General features: G+C 36.3%; 1 long non-coding RNA gene across 2 annotated transcripts; it reads right to left on the bottom strand.

The window, feature by feature from the left end:
* Positions 1–1,710: 1,710 nt before the first annotated feature.
* On the bottom strand, positions 1,711–6,624 carry LOC147072776 (uncharacterized). 2 transcript variants are annotated; one of them, XR_015070528.1, is made up of 3 exons: positions 6,327–6,624; positions 4,458–4,549; positions 1,711–2,639 (listed from the first exon to the last, which is right to left on the bottom strand). It is a non-coding gene; the product is annotated as an uncharacterized LOC147072776 (long non-coding RNA). The 2 variants fall into 2 exon arrangements; XR_015070527.1 differs by lacking the exon at positions 4,458–4,549 and adding an exon at positions 5,939–6,073 and having other exon boundaries at positions 6,353–6,624.
* Positions 6,625–18,267: the final 11,643 nt, after the last annotated feature.

Raw genomic sequence — 18,267 nt, 5'->3', positions numbered from 1 at the left:
ATTACTGCCACCGGCAACGAACCCCAGCTACATCACCTTCAAGAGGTAGAAGCAGCTGCTCAACCAACAACCCGAAAGGAGGTGCGTAGTTTCCTTGGGTTATGTAATTGGCTTCGCGAATACATTCATCGTTTTGCGGAAATGGCCGTTCCATTAACACGCTTACTGCGTACCACAGTTCGGTTTCGGTGGACAGATGAGGCCACAGAAGCCTTTGAATTAATAAAAAAGGCACTGAAACAACCTCTGCGACTTGCGCGACCGGATTTCGAACGACCTTTCTGCCTGCAAACCGACGCTTCGGGCCATGGAATTGCGGCTGTGCTCTTTCAAAAGAAAGATAGCGGAGGCCGAGATGTTATAGCATATGCGAGCAGACGAGTTAACGACGCCGAAAGCCGGTATCACAGCAATGAGCTGGAAACCTTGGCCGCAGTATGGGGAATCACTAAATACCGGGGGTACCTCGAAGATAGAAGGTTCACCCTTATTACCGACAACCAAGCGTTAACTTGGCTTAATACAGCGAAGCATCAAAAAGGCAAACTTGCTAGGTGGGGAATGCTCTTGAGTGAGTTCAACTTTGACACAGAGCATTGCCCCGGATCAGAAAATCACCTAGCCGATCATCTTTCGCGGTTTCCCCAAGAACCCGCCGGTGATAATAAAAATCCTGATGAGGAACATGAACGAATGGCCGCTCCTATACGCAGATCAAAACCAGTAACGGCCATGTTGCTAACTACCGTAGCACTAAGGCAAAGGGTTATCGAACGTCAGCGAACTGACCCGATAACCAGAGGACTAATGCAACAAATTCGCTCCAACGACGGTTCGAATAGAGGACTTGCGGGATTAGCTATTAGAAACGGGTCGTTGGTACGAATAGGCAGCAGGCAGAGCTTACAACTCGTAGTGCCCGCCTCGTTAACTAAAGAGGTACTAAAAACTTTTCATGACGAAAACGGGCACCCAGGTGCTTTAGAAACCGACTACGCGATTCGTGAGGGATTCGCCTGGCATAAGAGACGAAGTGAGGTGGAAACTTATGTCCGGGCCTGTAGCATTTGCGCCACTCGAAAACGAGGCGCCCTACAGCCCAAAGCCGCCCAAACGACTCACGTAGAGGCCAAAAGGCCGTGGGAAATTCTCGCTCTCGATATTATGGGACCTTACCCTACGTCGCGAAAAAGGAATCGCTTCCTACTAGTTATAATAGACTTATTTTCACGATGGACGGAAGCTTTTCCGATGAGATCAGCTGTAGTGGGTAATATTATACCCTTGATCCATGATAATATTATCCAACGCTACGGTAGCCCAAGGGCAATCTTATCAGATGATATATTAATATTTTGTAGTTGTGATCCTTATCGTCACAACTACAAAATAAAAGGAGATAACTGAGAAAGTGTCGACAGCTAGGTAGCTGGAGTAGAGTATAAAAGAACAGAGCATGAGACAAAGGCATGGGTTGCGTGCATCCTTTTCAAGCTGAACAACAATTACTTCCGTAACCTCGCAACTGACAACTGTAAAAAATTTAAATTAGAAATACAAAAAGGAATTACACGGCTGAAGGCACGTGCAATCTCTGATTAAAGATGTACTTACTAAAGTCCTGGGCGCCACACGGTCTTGATACCGTGAAAGATTATAATTATATAGCAGAGTGGAATAAAGGGGAAATAATAAATGAAAGAGCAAATTATGTACTTGACCAAACTATATTATAGCGAAAACAAGAATATTACATTAAAAGGTTATTAAGGAAATACTATAATAACGGCAAGCAGCTAAGTTTTAAAAGAAACATTGGAAGATAAGTGAATCAAATAATAATAGTTTTACAATACCAAACTTGGAACGAACACAGAGGCCTCAAGCACTGCGGCTGCAATCGTGCTGCTTTAAGTGACGTCCATTATAAATGTTGGTAAAACCAAAGCAGAGCACGACTATCCTGTATGACAGACCGAATCAAAAAGCCCTGTTCCTACTTTCACACCTCGCGACGTCCGCTGCGGCCGGAAATTCTCTCAGCGACATCTGTGGAATCGCGAACGCTCCATGACTTGACCATAAATATTCGACGGGGTTGCCAGAGTATGAATGTTGGTTATGGTCATTTTGAACATAACAATATCCCCGTCCTTGGAAAAGAGAAGGTCCAGCCATGATGCGAGCTTCGTCTTGAGGCGTCCCGGATGTCTTCAAAGTAGGAGTGAACTTCCCGGGGCTCGTGCACAAAGGGCAGCAAACGGAAGGAGATGTGAAAGCAACATAATTTTCAATCATCAGCTTCATCGGACGGTATCCTGGTGGTAGCTTTCCGGTTTTGGGTGACCCTTCCAGGAGGCATACGACGTGGGCTGGTACGTTTCAATAATAATGCTTCGATAGATGTTATGTAAAAAAAACGACGAGAAATGGGTGTAAAGCTCGCCTCCGATGGTTGACGTCGGAGGGAAGTAATCTTGAAATTGTGTGTGGTGGTCCAACGGGAGGGTGTTCTACGGGGTAGTGAAGGTCTAGGAGCCATCGTAGAAGTTTTCCCTACCTAACGAAGTTCCACCACGAAGAATGATTTGAAGTAACTAATTGTTTTTATGAAAAAAAAAAATAGGAAACAGAAGCATCTACAAAACAAAACAAAATACATTCATAAACAACCCAGATAAATTGTGAAATTAAGTCAATAAGTTTTAGTAAGTAAGCAATAGTAATAAGACGCTAAGCGTAAAATACATTGTATATATAAAAATGATTATTTATAATTCAGATTTTAGATTACTGATTTTGACAATAAGGTATCAAAATCAGCTCAAGTGTAATGATGCAAATAGTTGATGGAAGCAATGCAATACGTCAAGAAGAAAAACCAGTATGGTAATAATAAATGAACTGTCGACTGATCATCGCACAGTATTAAATACAGTATTGCAATAAAAAAAAGAAAAAAGTCATTCCACAACTTGATCAATTACTGAATTAAAAGGTAATGAGTACAGAAAATATGGTAAATAGCTACTTTTGAATTGGCGTGCGTATGAGGCTAACGGTATAATGTATTGACGACAAACGTCAATCCGTATATTTAATAAATTTAGCAAAATTAAACTACAACAAAATAGTACAGACTACCAAATCTGACTAATTCAACAGCGGGTTGACAACCAATCGCAGTACCTTGGATTCCCTGAATGCATAAATATAAAAGTAACGTGAGCTGATAATCTAAGCTGCGTACTGAATTACGCGTAGGTTTCCTATTAAATACAAAAACAAGGGAACGAAAAAAAACGAGAGAAGCTCCGCGATAACTAAATTTAAATAACTACGTTAAAGGTCTACGATTGCGGTACGAGACTGTCGTAGACTTCAACAAACACGGTTCATTCTTCAGGACTACTCTAGGGATGAAGCCTAAACTAACTTAACCTACTATATGATTACCACACCGTGAACGCTAAAATGAACTCGATCCCGCAACACAAGAGACTACCCTCGACTTACTACTCTTCTGGGTGCATTATTCCGTGCCTGGGTATGCACTAATCCCAAGCCTGAAATCCCAGAGATGTGGCCTCGGATAATAAAAAAAATAAAGAAGCTAAAGGAAACGCTACAAGCAAAACAGACAACTGCAAAGGCACCAGTATCGCGACGGAAGTTAAATGTAATTAATAACCAATATAGGTTATAGCGCAACTCACATTCAAGTGAGGGCTATATAAAAAAAACAAATAAACTAACATGCAACAGGTTCCGTATGAATAACGGCCAAGAAGAATTTAAGCAAAAGAATGGTTCCTCACAATCCAATTCAGGCAACACTTATTAAAAATTGACCTAAAGTCAGTCGAGTCCAATAGAATCCCCACGTTCAAGGTGAATTCCATGGCTGCAGATGTGACGAAAAGGCAAGCGAACAGCCCTCCTTTCCGTACAGAGTTTGACTGCTAGAAAAAAGACACCTGCCTTGGGGACCGTCTTCAGCACCCAAGGTCTTTAGAGAGAGACGTCACGGGTCCACCTTCAGTTCCCGTGAACGCGCATAGAAAAAGGCTAGCAGTCAAAAAAAAAAAATATTAAAATCTCCAAAATCTTCCATCAATAAAAAAAAAACTCCTCCTGAATTGAACTGTGTGAGCTTAATATACCATCTTAGACAATGTAAAGAAAATAAGTTATAAAAATAAAACGAAAGAAAACCACACGCGAAGACAAATATAATAGCAAACCTTATTAGAATTTGATGCAAAATTGGCAAGGCGATATAAATTTGTAAAATTGTACTATAGAAATATGAAAGCAAAAATGACTCCTCGAAGCGTATCCAACTGCTCCCCGCCCAAGAGTGAAACCCGCCTCTCGAAGCGGGAACCCGTAGCACCGATTGATTAAAATTAAATGCCGCACTTGGGCCAATATCTGCTATAGCGGATAGGGTATACCTCTGCTCCGAGAGACTGCAAAACACGGTATTCACTTGGCTGGTTATGGCAGTTGAAAAGCCACGATCAAAATACGGTCAGCGCACAGTCATCTGAAACCACGATATGAGATTAAAGTACAATGTAGAAAGGTGTAAAATGCCAAAAAATAAGAAAGGAAAAAAAATGCAAAAATTATTCAGATTCAAGAAATAAACACAAGCGGTTTATTATGAGATAAATTAAGCTGTATAGAGGCAAAAAAAACTAATTAAAATCTGGGGTGTTTATCAATGTTAACAAATAATATATATATATAACAAAGACAAAAGAATATCAAACGCAATTTGTAATGCGTGCATAGTAACTTCCAAAAAAATGAAAAATTACTTTTGTAATGATTCTTTAATAATGAAGTATTATTAGTCAAAATAATATTTGTAAATATAATCAAAAAATTTTAATAAAGTCGACTAATAATGTACAAAAAAAATTTAATAAATGATAATTTAATCACAGTTAGATGAGAAGTAAATATCGTTAAGATATAGATATAGTTGAATTGCTACGCAAGAAGGTATCACCAAAACACAATAAAAAAAGAGAAAAAACCAACTACGTTAGGATCAAGCAAAGCAATCTATAGGATATGATGTATAAAAATTTAGATGAATATAATAAAAGAATCCAGCGTTAAAGTTGAATATGAGATAGTTAGTATGCAAGCAAAACTATATTTATTATTGAGATTGCAAAATTAATGATTTAATAAATTTCAAAAGCAAAACAAATCATAATGATTGTCCAAACCAAAATATATTAAAATAAAATGACATTTAAAGTTCCGAACAGAAATGAGTAAAAAGTTATATGAAAAAGTATTTAGCGGAACATATTATTAAATTTGAATTATCTAATAATCAACAAGAGACACGCTATTTATTTGTATAAATGCGGATATTTGCAAAACTAATGTTTTAAAGAAAAATCAAAAGACAAAAATTTAGAATGGTTCAGTAACAAGAAAAATTCAAAAAAGTTAAATTGAACAGAATTAAATTTAGTGAAAACTGGCATAAATTAAAAGGAAAATTGATTATCACTTCATAACTGAGGAATCGAGAGATCAGAAAGTTAAATAAATTTTAACGTTGACATTTGAAAAAAATGAATCAGGAAAATATTGATTTAATTAAGTAAATCTATTTCATTAATAATAATTTACTATATGCGATGAGTCCTTTAAATTAAATAATTTTACTTTTCTAATAAACAAAAATCTGCGGAAGTTGATTTAAACCAAATTATAAATTTTGTTATTGAAAAAACAATTTAGATTTAGTTTAGAAATATCAACTCTAGCGGCGATAATACGAAGCCAGAAGCAAAGGACGGTTTGAAACCATGATGATTCCGCAAGAAACAGATTTGACGAGATGAAAAAAACTAATTTTGATGCAAATGAATTGATTAGGTTAAGATATTGATAAAGAAACATTGACCTGTTTTAGGAATTCCAAGTATGTAATAACTAGGAAATGTTTTAATTCCATTGGTATTAATTTGTTTCCGTCCATCATCATTATTGATCGATGATATACCAATTTCCGTCATCGATAATAGGTAACCAAAAATTTCTGAAATCTCAAAAAAACAAAATTATAATATGTGAAAACAATAAGAAAGAATTTGGGCACAAACTGAAAATGGTAGTACTAAAGATATGTCACCACATATGTTGAAACATGAAATATAATATTAAATTTAGTGTGGGTAGGAATCCACAAAATGTCACAATACAATGATCAGCCAGAAAAAGACTATAAGAAACAAATGAAACTGAACCAAACTTTGAATTTAAATAAAACAAAACACATTAAATAAACGAACTATATTAAATGATTCACCAAACTTACAATGTTAATCTGACAGCAAAAATATAAATTAAATATCGACCGACACCAATCTGACGTTTCGATTTACGAAATGAATCAGACGAATAAAAATGTTGCCAGTCAACGAAATCACGGAACAAATAGCTTGAAAATGATAATTGTTTTTTCTCTACAACCGAAGTATGAAACATTGTAACAAAACGAAGGTGAGAAAAAAAACAATTCAGAAGCGCGCCAATGATATATTAATATTTTGTAGTTGTGATCCTTATCGTCACAACTACAAAATAAAAGAGAAAAAGAAAAAGCTGAACAAAATTACTTCCGTAACCTCGCAACTGACAACTGTAAAAAATTAAATTTGAATACAAAAAAGGAATTGCACGGCTGAAGGCACGTGCAATCTATGATTAAAGATGTACTTACTAAAGTCCTGGGCGCCACACGGTCTTGATACCGTGAAAGATTATAATTATATAGCAGAGTGGAATAAAGGGGAAATAATAAATGAAAGAGCAAATTATGTACTTGACCAAACTATATTATAGCGAAAACAAGAATATTACATTAAAAGGTTATTAAGGAAATACTATAATAACGGCAAGCAGCTAAGTTTTAAAAGAAACATTGGAAGATAAGTGAATCAAATAATAATAGTTTTACAATACCAAACTTGGAACGAACACAGAGGCCTCAAGCACTGCGGCTGCAATCGTGCTGCTTTAAGTGACGTCCATTATAAATGTTGGTAAAACCAAAGCAGAGCACGACTATCCTGTATGACAGACCGAATCAAAAAGCCCTGTTCCTACTTTCACACCTCGCGACGTCCGCTGCGGCCGGAAATTCTCTCAGCGACATCTGTGGAATCGCGAACGCTCCATGACTTGACCATAAATATTCGACGGGGTTGCCAGAGTATGAATGTTGGTTATGGTCATTTTGAACATAACACAGATAATGGAACCCAGTTCAATCACCCGGCCTGGATTGCGGCACTTGAACGCTGGGATTCCTTGCAATGGAATACGTCCATATGGATGCCGCGAGAAAACCCCACGGAAAGAAGAAATCAGGAAATTAAGAAAGGGTTACGTATTAGGTTGGCCGGTTTGGAACAAAATACCTGGGATGAACATGTCACCGAAATTTTAGGCGATCTTAGACGCCGAAAAAACGCAGCTACGGGTTTTTCCCCAGCTGAAGTATTATGGGGGCAGAAAGTAAGTACGCCGGGCTACTGGTCGAACCCTCTGCGGGATATCGACAGTTATGAGGTAGCGCGAGATAGAACCGAGATGAATACGGCAGTGTTGGCCAACCAAGCAAGGAACGTGGAACAGCGTCGGCAAGAACGTGGACCCGAACCACCCACATACGGGGTTGGGGACTCCGTTTTTACAAGAGAATTCCCAAAGAAACGACCTGGTGCGTGTGCCGGCTTCGATCTCAAATGGAGCGGCCCGCATCTGATCATTTGGAAAGTCAGCGACGTAATGTTCTACGTAGATCGCCGTGGACGACCGTACAAATTCCACATCGATCATATCAGAAAGTATTACCCTCCGACGGAAGAGGAAGTTACCGAAAACATGGATGACGAGGATGACAATAATGATGAAGGACGGATGGAAGCCATACTCGCAGAACCCAGTGCTTTAGACGGCGACTCCGAACGACTTGCGATACCGGAGGAGGTGGAGCGGGGTAGTGCACAACCCCAAACCCCGTCACCGCGACGTGAGGAATCTGAAGACGAGTTGCCCTTAGCACAGGTTAAGGAAAGGACATGGAAAAGGATACGCCCTCTCAAAATACTTCCCAGTATCTGCGAGGAGACTATGCCATCAACTAGTTCGACACAAGTATCGACACCCGAAACAATTGTCACCATAGGAGTAGATGTGGCCACACCTATTCCTATGAACGTGTATAATAACCGAAAGAAAGTTAACGAAAGAATAAATAAAAAACGGTTAGCGGAGGGCACACACCCCCGTAAGACTGGCACTCGGAGGAGTCAACGATTGCAATTAATGAAACTCTCTACCGAGCTGCAGTCAGACCAGTGAATTATAAATTGTCAATTGTAACTGTAATTTGTAAACGAAAACGAAATGTATACGGACCCAGATAGGACGACAAAACAATTGCCGTCTATCTGGAAGACATGAAACGAAAACCACCCATAAAATTAAGTTAATTACGTAGTTATAAATATTAAAAAATACCATAAATAGTAGTGTTATAGCGTAAACATATTCTGAAATATGGCCCGATGTGTACAGAACGAACGAATAATACTTCCACATCGGGCACAGAAGCGAATATAAGCAATCCGAGGCTGGAAAATTAAACTAAAATAATTATATGTGTATAATGGTTGAACAAGGAAGGTATAGGCGGCCGATGAGGTCAGGCTGTACATGTCGGCTTTCATCGGAGGGGGCGAATTGTCACCACCTACCTGTAGGTAGGTGCCTTCGCATAATAAATTGATTAGTAATAAGCCGACATGTAAACCTGATCTCTAACTATACGGCTTAGTAAAACGCCTAAAACGCTTCCTTGTCGAATCATATATAAATTGTTTATCTGTTCACAGGTTTTTACGCTACCCGTTCGGTATGTAAACATATCGAACGGGGCATCGATTGCTACGAACAAGGTAATACAGTATAAAAGAATGATGGATGTGAAATTGCCTTGTTCTGTACAATAAAACCTGTGATGATGTAATATAAAATGTTAGGTATAAGTTTAATATAATATGTAATAGTATAAATGGGCCAGAATGATTGTCAAAATAAAGAGACGAATGCAGTAGCGAGAGGTTATAATAAGATGTATAAAATGTTATGTGGAACACACTAATCGAATGATATTTCCATCTATAAACTCGTTAATAATTAAACTAATAATTATAGAATCAATGTATAACATGGCAACACCAGCTAACGCGCGGGTATGTGTGCGAGTCGGTGTAAGTAGGTGAGAATGCTGCGAATGGCCACCCTTGCCATTACCGCATAACAACAGCCAAAAAGGCCAGCCGATGCATTAATAGGTGTATGCATCGGCGGGCCTACGCAATAACTTCAGTAGAGTCTCTTAAATTTAATTTTTATGAAATTTTTTTTTTTTTCTTTATTTGGAAGCAATTGAGCTCTTCTCTGAATGGAAGGCTATTCTGATTTACAATGGTTTACAAAAGTATACATACATTTTTTTTTTTAACGACAGGCATAAATAGTTACATTGTTAATGATACAGAATTACATTTTTGTTACACTATACACTAGACATTTACGTTACATTTTTGGAGAAATTCATGTACAATTTTCATAACTGAAATATTTGGTTTTGCCAGGAACGAATTAATCGTAAAAGGAGGGTATAACCTGCATTTCCCCAACTTATTCAATAACACTTCTCTCTCCTGGTCATAGGCATCACATTGCCAGACAATGTGGTTAAGATCTTGAGTGGGATGTCCACACTGACACTGAGGGCTATCTACCACTTTAATTTTGTACAATGATTCGTTGAGACTGTAATGCCCTGACCTGCTTCTAGCTATTGTCACTATTACATCTCGCTTTATTTTACAATGTTTACTAATCCAAGTTTTAGGAGATCTACTATAAAAGTTTTGATAGTAGTGTGTTCCCTTTTCTTTCCCAAGATTTTCTAAATATTTACCGTTATTTTCGCTCATTGTTTGTTTAAACTGGGCTTTAAAATCTGTGTATGGAATTCTTATATTTTCTGATGGGTATTTTACAGATTTTTTTGCCAATTGATCCGCAATTTCATTGCCATTAATTCCTTTATGTGCTGGAATCCAGTATATCTGTATATTTGTACCGTGTTCGTTACTATTGCTAAATTTGGAAATGTTGGTTCTAATATTAAGAATGTAGTCATTAGTTTTGATGCTGAAATTTGGATTTTCGAGCGAGTGAATCAGACTTAAGGAGTCAGTGAAAATGTTGATATTTTTATTTTTGTAATTAAGTGCAATTTTAGTGGCTTCGTATAAGGCTAAGCACTCTGCTGTATAGATGGAAGTGAATCTGTGGACACTTTTGGCAACCGACGTGTTGGATTGGGGGAAGAACACTGCTACACCTACTGAAGGTGAATCGGGAATTTTGCTTCCATCCGTAAAAATTTGGACTACATTTTGATTGCTAAATTTGGACTTGAATAATAAGTCGGGAGAGTCGGAGTGCGATAGCTCCATTCCTATTTTTGTATTAGTTAAAACGTTATATATAATATCCTCATATGTATAATTAAAAAAGTTGTAGAAGTCTCTTTTTAAAATCAGATGATCAATACAATTTACAGCTTGGATACTTTCTTTTAAAATTTGAAATCTCTTCGGAGTACGATCTCGCGTTATAGTTGTTTGTAGAAATCTGTTGACATTGTATCTCGTATTAGAAGTACGGTTTGACATACATTTTACCAAGAAGTTTTTACATAGAAATTTAGATCTTTCTTCTAGTAATGTTATCTTGGCTTCGGCAAGTAGTATGTTAGTAGGTGTACTTTTTCTTAGGCCAAGAGCCAATCTGATAGCTTGGTTCTGTAGTCGTTCTAACTGTAGCTTTGCTCCTTTATTTTTTGGGAAGTAAATATAGCTTCCATAGTCCATTATGGATCTGATGTAGCTTTTATAGAAAGTTATTAGAGTGGAAGGGTGTGATCCCCACCAAGTACCTCTGAGGAACTTTATAATGTTGGTGGCTCTATTGACTTTCTGGGCAATGTAATTGACATGTTTATCAAAAGAAAGCTTGAAGTCAAAATAAATACCTAGAAATTTGGCTGATTCAGTTGATTTAATCATCATATCATTCAATTTAATTTGAAATTCTCCCGGCAGTATTTTGTTTTTGTTGAAATGTACGAATACCGTTTTCTCCGGAGATAGATCCAAACCCAGTTTGAATAGATTATTTCTAATTGTTTCTAGTGCACATTCCATTATATTTTTATCCTGATTGGGGTCTTTAGTTTTAAGGAACAAAGATATATCGTCATGAACATGTTGAAAGTAATCGTCATAGATTTCCAATCGATTATGAAACATTGCTCAGTTTCCTTGTGAAAACACATGGAAATCCCAATACCGAAATGATTGCTAATGAATTTACTACTGATATAGAAGCTCTTAATAACATGCTAACAGAAATCTATAGTCATTTAAAAGAACGCAGCATTAAAAGTCGCATAACAAAGATCAAGAAAAGACTCAGTAATCCACAATTAAAAGTTTCCAGTGAAGATATTAGTTCGTTGGAAGGACAAGAGGAACAATAACATAATGCATAATTCCAGCAACAAAGTTAACCAATTTATTCAATCTGATATACGTATTGTTTTCTGGAATACAAGAAGCATTCTTAATAGACTAGAGGAGCTTAGAGTGATGCTAGATGAAATTGATATTTTTATAGGCGTGGAAACATGGTTAAACGACACCATTCCTCACATAGTTATTAGCTTCCCAGGTTTTATGGTGCTTCGGCGAGACAGGACGTACGCCAGAGGAGGAGGTATAATTTTCATTATTAGAAATACTATAGCTTACAAAGCTATTAACAACCTCATCATTCCGAACATATCCACTGAAGTTTTGGGCATTACACTGACTAACCTTAAAGATAAAATTAATATCATTGCAGTTTATAGGCCCCCGAGCAATAGCGGAAATAATACAAATCTGTCGCTTCAGGAATGGGACCAAGTTTTTAGTAATACTCTATTAGATGATAAAACCATATTGGTGGGAGACTTCAATGCCCACAATGTCGCGTGGAATTGCAATAGAAATGATATAAATGGTTCTAGAATCATCTATACTTTAGCTGATTACGACTTAATTTTAATAAACAATAGTACTAAAACCCGTATTGATCTGCGACGAGGTACAAAATCAAATATTGATTTAGTTTTTTCTTCTCCTAATCTTCTACAACAGATTGTATTAAATATAGATGAAGACCCCCGGGGATCGGATCACTATCCAGTGCGTATTAATTTATCTGTACAAAAAGCAATTTATTTCAAAAAGACTTTCAAGTTGCAGACCAAAAAAACTAATTGGGTTAAATTTAAAAATACAATGGCTGAAAATATTAATGAATTCAAAACAGATTCTTTTCTCAGTTTAAGTTCAGTCTCGCAGTATAAATTCCTCATTAAAAAAATCACACAAGCAATCATAGATTGCACCCCAAAAAAAGGGAATAATCCCCAATTTCGCCATAGCAATCCAGTAGAATGGTGGGATTCAGAGTGTGATAAGGTAAAGAGAAAAAGAAAAACTGCCTTAAAAAAATGGGAATTTACCTTAGATTTTAAAGACTTAATTGAATACAAAAAGAATGCTGCCATAGCTAAAAAAACTTTTAAAAAGAAAAAGAGTGACTGCTTTCGAAAATTTGCAGAGACCATCAATTTTAGCACAGACCTTAAGTATACATGGGAAAAAGCAAAAATTTTTAAAAACAAATGGATAAAAATTAGACCCGATAGTATTGAACAAAATATGCAAAATAAAGAGAAAATTGAAGCTGCTCTTGAAAGACTATGCCCACCGTGGGTTCCAAGTAACCCTAACATTTTCCCTGTTACCAAAAATAACACGCTATTCGACACTCACTTTAGTTTCATAGAATTCAGCATAGCATTAAATTCTCGTCAACATAATTCCGCACCTGGAACGGATGGGATAACGTATGAAGTCATTAATATGCTTCCCACTCCAATAAAACATATATTCCTTGACATTTTTAACCTCATGTTTCATAGCATGGAATTCCCTGACGAATAGAAAAGCATATTTATACATTTTATTAATAAACCTAATTCGGATAGCTTAAGACCTATTGCACTGACCTCATGTGTCTGCAAAATCTTAGAAATCATGGTCGCAAATAGATTTCGCTGGTGGCTGGAAAGAGAAAAAATTATCCCAGATACACAAACCGGATTCAGGAAAGGTTTTTCCTGTGCGGATAACCTAACAAATGTTGCAATGTATATTGAAGAATCTTTTAATGAAAAAAAACATACGCTAGGTATTTTTTGGACGTGATTGGAGCCTTCAATAACGTTCAATCAGATATTCTCGTTGAAATATTGGCACAAATAGGGTGCCCCTTTAAACTCGTTAAATTCTGTTTTTTTCTTGTCTACGAGAGATTAATCTATACTAATTCAAACATAGATCTCCCGAGAACACTGTATAAAGGCGTTCCTCAAGGAGGAATTTTAAGTCCGCTGTTTTACATTATATACGTTAGCCACATTGTTCGCAATATACCGAAAGCTATAACAGTCTCCCAATTTGCAGACGATATATCTTTGTTCCTTAAAACTAAAGACCCCAATCAGGATAAAAATATAATGGAATGTGCACTAGAAACAATTAGAAATAATCTATTCAAACTGGGTTTGGATCTATCTCCGGAGAAAACGGTATTCGTACATTTCAACAAAAACAAAATACTGCCGGGAGAATTTCAAATTAAATTGAATGATATGATGATTAAATCAACTGAATCAGCCAAATTTCTAGGTATTTATTTTGACTTCAAGCTTTCTTTTGATAAACATGTCAATTACATTGCCCAGAAAGTCAATAGAGCCACCAACATTATAAAGTTCCTCAGAGGTACTTGGTGGGGATCACACCCTTCCACTCTAATAACTTTCTATAAAAGCTACATCAGATCCATAATGGACTATGGAAGCTATATTTACTTCCCAAAAAATAAAGGAGCAAAGCTACAGTTAGAACGACTACAGAACCAAGCTATCAGATTGGCTCTTGGCCTAAGAAAAAGTACACCTACTAACATACTACTTGCCGAAGCCAAGATAACATTACTAGAAGAAAGATCTAAATTTCTATGTAAAAACTTCTTGGTAAAATGTATGTCAAACCGTACTTCTAATACGAGATACAATGTCAACAGATTTCTACAAACAACTATAACGCGAGATCGTACTCCGAAGAGATTTCAAATTTTAAAAGAAAGTATCCAAGCTGTAAATTGTATTGATCAATTTTTATGAAATATTGTTCGATTTTTGTGCTCATCATATTTGTATCTGTCGTCTGTAATAAAAATCATAAGGAAATTCGCATATTTAAGAACGAATAAATTCTTGATGGCAACTAGCGTGAGCTTCGCCAATTTCTGATCAAATAAATTAAAATCATGACCTTATATAGCTGCGCGGGAAAAGAGACAGCGATATAAATCGGGCAAGGTGGGGGCATATCGCCGGTCGATATACTCTTGCACATTGACACCGGATTTCCTTTGCCAGAAGTAGTATTTTGCTATTTTTTGGAAATAGTAAAATATTATTTCGTATTACTATATAAGACGTAGTTTTAAGAATAAATTGTTATCATTAAAAATGTAAAATTGTAAAAGGTAAAGGCAACAGGCAGGTTTATGTCATAAAATCACAGATATTTATGTGAGGGTTGATGGATGATAATTACAGGGCCTATTATTATGTCAATAGGTACCTAGTAAGTAGTTGTAAATGCATGTAATTTAAACGCTAATCAAATCGTGTGTTTACTCCTGGCATAAGACTAAAACCGCGAGTTTATGCCGGAGATAGCTATTTAAATGCTCTAAATAAATTCATATAAAATCCATAGAATTAGATAGACGATATTTTATAACGTCAATATATCCATCCACGTGCACAGAATATATTATCTCTTGATACTTGGTCCTTCTGACAATCCAGTAAATTCCTATTAAATAAACAAGAGATATTACGCAGTACGAAATTAACGGACATAGTAGAATCTTTGGTCACCCCTTCTCAAACTCTTTGGACCAATTAAAATAAGGGAGGCTGCTATAAAAGAGGGCGCATCCGAGAGATTTTTATCAGTCTACCGGATCTTCTCTCAGGAACAACATCTTCTCTACTAACAGCCTCTCTTCAAACACTCTGGACCAGTCTCACCAGTTTTGCCGCGCATCTCTTCGCTTCTTGAACGCCAAAGTACTCCCCGGTGAGAGTTTCACATCCCGTTTACCTACGGGTGGGAAATATCTCTCGCGTTCGCTGTAATCGGTCATCACGTTACTTGTCTGCCGCCTTCACCTACATTGGCCTGTAAAAATATTATCTACTGGACGCTACATACTGAAAATAAACCGAGTCATTACCGACTTTTTCAAAAGGAAACAACGTTATTATTAATAACCCCTCACCGACTGAGCTAGGAAAATTCATCAACGAAGTGCGCAGTGGCGTATCGTTGAGGGGGTGTTGTTACTACCTATATATGAATAGTCGATATTATTATGTTCACTTTAATTACATTTTTAGGTCGATCCAAAATGGGAATTTTTGCGTCGGGTGTTACCACTCCAGGGTAGTGATACTCTATATATATAATAATTATAGTAACGATTAAGGAATGCAAGATAGGTGTTTTTATAATTCTAGGCGCTGACGTATACGACAATTGAATAACTGACTGTAGATTAATCGACCGTCGCATCGCTGCAACCCCGCAGCGTTTCTACCATAGCGATATTAAATAAAAAGAGGGGCAAGAAATCGGCTTTCTCATACAACTGAATGAAGCAGACCAACAGTAGCCGACAACTTACGAGAAATAGCGACGCGATAAAAAAAAATCAGGGCATCACGGATGATTTACTTTGGTCATTATAACGTACCCATATATAATGTTAACGTGGAAATTTTGCCACAAATTGATTACCAGCCCACCTCACCATACTTTCATATAACCTGCTGCCCCTAGGTTTATACATTGCATATCAGTCTGTAACTTGCATTCCTTATCTTAAAAGGTAATGTCCGAGTGCATCAGCCCCTATATAGCAATGTATACAGTTCGAATGGAGCTTGTTGACAAGGTTTGTATCGTTAACCCCCACATATTTATCTTTATCTAATACAAGTAAGAGTAAGGTATAATAATTGATTTATAGTATAATATATTAAATTTTCCATATTGTTATTGCAATTTTGTGAAAACGATTGGATCTACCTCGGTGTTGGCTCGAATTAATAACTTGGATCATCTAGTAGTGCACAAATTTAATGTATCTGTTGTTTGTTTTTTGTTTTTGAAAATTGTTTTTTTTGTTATGTGATCATCAAACTGCATTTTTTGTAGGCTCTAGAAACATATCGTCAATAATTTATATATATGTAAAATGTATAATTTCCTCAAATACGCCCAATTCATAACAGCAGTGTAACACTGATAACTGAGCTTACAGATTCACTCAGTACGCGCTAAATGTTAGTTCATTGAAAAGAATTATATATATATATATATATATATATATATATATATATATATATTATTTCGTACTTCTAGGTGGTAACTAATCATATCGGATATTTTACTGTCATACAAAGTGTTTGTGCATATTTACACAGCCCAAAACATAGTTTGTATTAACTCAGTGTCACGTTGTTGGCGGACAGACTAAAGATAACTGGCAGTGAGTCCTATAGAAACGCACAAATAGGCATACTAAATAATCTTTAGAACAAATTTGGCTGCGCTGCAGGCTTTCCATATACCTAGTCATACTTCATATAAGTTGCCTCTAATAATAGATTCGATAATAATTTTCCAGCTTCGGCAGGGTTAAAAAAATAGCAATTAACATATTTTATAAATAATATTGTGACGTCATAATATTTATATAATAAGTATAACATGGTTTAAGGAATATATTTCATGATAATAAAAAAATCACTGTGACTGTTATTTTTTTAATACAAACCGTCGTAGGCCGTAATAATTCCGCACAATTTAGTTTTGTAGCGATTTGAAATGCTCAATTTGTTGGCAATGGCCAGCTTAAAGTTTCGTCCAATGCTCGTGTTTTTGATAAAATAAATCTAAATTTATTCGAATGAATGTAGGTTAGGGGGCGGAGGCGGGGGTGAGTGCCGAAAGCGCTGGTTTACACAATAATTGATAGCTGCCAAATTGATGGCAACACTTCGTCCCGTAAATAAGAAAACACAAAAGCCGTTTAAAAAGTTCAACGATGCAAGAAAGCTAAGCAATTCGATGGAATTTATTTAAGTTGAAATACTATTAAGAAGTAAAATGCTATAATCAATTGACAGACGCAAAGATTATCGTTACTTTGTTTGACAGCTCAAACAAAGTTCATATAAATTTCAAATAAAATGTGTTCCTCAGCAGTGTTCCCATGTCTAAATGACTTTCAGTAGATATAGGTACCGATATTCTGGAAATTATGTTTAATAAAAACATTTTATATAGCTTTCTTTCCATACAATTTGAGAAATTAGAGACTTATATTAGGTATGATTATGATCTCAGAATAAGTTAAAAAAATCAAGATTGAGATACATGTTAAATTTAAAACAATTTTACACATATAAACGTGAAAAATGTAATACGATTATACTAATGTTTTCTGAAAAATTAGGGAGATAGGTATATTATAATGAATTTTTGAGTAATCACCGCATATTCTTCCTCCTTCTTTCCTTGATATTTTACCCCCTTTTAATTCTTTTTTATTATTTTAATGCCATTAAGGAATGTCATACTTCGGTTAATGGGTAACAAAAAATGATATGTTAATAATATATAAACATTATGTGTTACAGAAGACAGTACGTTGTTCCTAATTTGAGTATTATCACATGGTTGGGCCAATTATGGTGACCCTCATTCCTTTTTTCCTACCTACCAAAAATCCCAGTTATTGTCACAAGACCAGGCGACTAGCAGTCACGGATCGTGAGTCAACCGTGAAAAAAGTTTCATTAATTTACTTCAAGACAGCGGACGCGCCTAGGCTTGTTAAAGCTAAGCAGTCGTTAACTATAGAGTGACTCAATCAAAACGCATA

Source organism: Rhyacophila brunnea, unplaced genomic scaffold (assembly GCF_057557595.1).
Source record: "Rhyacophila brunnea isolate RB1 unplaced genomic scaffold, BYU_Rbru_1.0 scaffold_19, whole genome shotgun sequence".
In the NCBI taxonomy this organism is placed as follows: domain Eukaryota; kingdom Metazoa; phylum Arthropoda; class Insecta; order Trichoptera; family Rhyacophilidae; genus Rhyacophila; species Rhyacophila brunnea.
Note: the sequence above shows the minus strand (reverse complement) of the source record. Positions and strands in the feature narration are given on the sequence as shown.